A 2,259-nucleotide genomic window follows, 5' to 3' on the forward strand; every position below is an offset into this window, starting at 1 on the left:
AAAAAAATAGAAATTTAAATTAAACGCACACCTTTTTTTTATCAGATTCTTTACTTAACATTTTAAACTCTTTTAAGGTTCTTAATTTGTATTCTGTTAATTTCTATTGCATTGATTTATATTATTGCTACTATTATTCTTACAATTCAAGTGTTTAATGATATGTTAGTTATATTTTATTTCATTTATATATATATATAATTGTAAAATATTTTAAAAGTATTTTATTCATCCATCCATTTCCTACCGCATATTCCCTTTGGGGTCGCGGGGGGCGCTGGTGCCTATCTCAGCTACAATCGGGCGGAAGGCGGTGTACACCCTGGACAAGTCGCCACCTCTTCACAGAAAAGTATTTTATATTTTTTTAAATATAGTTTTTGTGTATATATATATATATATATATATATTTTTATATATATATATATTTTTTTATTTTCATAAAAAACATAAACTATCAAACATTTTATTTCCCATGTTGTTTTAATACAAAACATGCATCCAATAAAATTGAAGGTTTGATTAAAAAAGTACAAAAAACCTTGCAGGTGAAAAAAAAAAGGGTGACAATGTTTTGAAATAGCTGGGGCCTGAAAAAAAAAAATCTGCTTAGGTCCCCAATTCAGACAGAGGCCCTGCTTCTGAGCAACAAAAAACCATGCAGCAAAAAGAAACTGTGATATTTGTTGGTCTTATCAGATGTCCTCCGCGCTCTGGCTGAGCTGTCACTCCGCGCAAGAAAAATGTCATTGTTATCCTCCCTCAGCTTTAGAACGCAATCTAATCATGGCCGCTCCAGCTTGTCCTGTATTGTCCAGGTGGCCTCCGTCTGAGAGAAGGACCGGAGAGACTCTCACTAATAGCAGGTGATGTAACCCAGATACACACACACACACACACACACACACACACACACACACACACACACACACACACACACACACACACACACACACACACACACACACACACACACACACACACACACACACACACACACTTGCTTGAATGATTACACTAAGTGCAAACCACATCCATTTCCTTTTATAAAAACACTGATCAGGTTTTTTTGTTGTCCTCCGCAGAGTCTGTACAGTTGAGATTAAGCCTGAAGTGCAGGCCTGCAAATTGGATCAGGTCTGTCACAAACGCAGTGCGTGGACTTTGCTAACAGGCTTATATACGTTTTGCACAAAACCAAATCAAATGAGCTGCACCACACACGGCCTTAAAGTAGGTGAGCTCACCATATGAGGATGGCATGGATTTTTTTAACCTCTTAAAACCTGGACTGACGAGAGGCTGTTCAACTTTTTACACCACTCCAAAAATATTTAGCCCCACAGTACTGCCTGCCTTCACAGCTTAGCTTCAAACATGTGGCTTGTGCTCACGGGTGATGTGTCAAGTGAGCAACATATTCCGGATTTCCTCCGTACATCCGTTTACTAGAGTCACAAGTTGAGCTGGAGCCTACCCAGCAGGGCAGTGGGCGAGCTACACACCTCTGTAAACCACAGGACGGACACTGATGTCCACCCCAGACATTTACATCTGGATTCATTAACTTAATTCTAAACATTTCTTCACAAAAAAATAAATCCTTAACATCAATATTTATGGAACATGTCCACAAAAAAATCTAGCTGTCAAAACTGAATAATTGCATTGTTGCATTTCTTTTCACAGTTTATGAACTTACATTCATATTGTGTTGAAGTATTATTCAATAAATATATTTATAAAGGATTTTTGAATTGTTGCTATTTTTAGAATATTTGTTTAAAAATCTCACGTACCCCTTGGCATACTTTCAAGTACCCCCAGGGGTGCACGTACCCCCATTTGAGAACCACTGCTCTAGACAGATCACTTGTCTAAGACTGAAGGAAATCACCAGTCAGGACATAAATCATAGTAATCCTAAAATGGATGTTTTTGGTATGGACTATCAGCATCTTTTAAGGGGAAACATGTAAACCTCCATTTTTGTTCCCTATGCTTGCATCACTGTTTGGGGTACATGACTAGGAATTGAGTGAAACATAAATATTCATGCATCCATCCATTTACTATGGTGAAATAGAGCCTATCCCAGCTGACTCTGTGTGCGAGGCAGGATATATCAATCAATCAATCAATCAATCAATGTTTACTTATATAGCCCTAAATCACTAGTGTCTCAAAGGGCTGCACAAACCACCACGACATCCTCGGTAGGCCCACATAAGGGCAAGGAAAACTCACACCCAGTGGGAC

The sequence above is a fragment of the Nerophis ophidion genome, linkage group LG12, assembly GCF_033978795.1.
Source record: "Nerophis ophidion isolate RoL-2023_Sa linkage group LG12, RoL_Noph_v1.0, whole genome shotgun sequence".
In the NCBI taxonomy this organism is placed as follows: domain Eukaryota; kingdom Metazoa; phylum Chordata; class Actinopteri; order Syngnathiformes; family Syngnathidae; genus Nerophis; species Nerophis ophidion.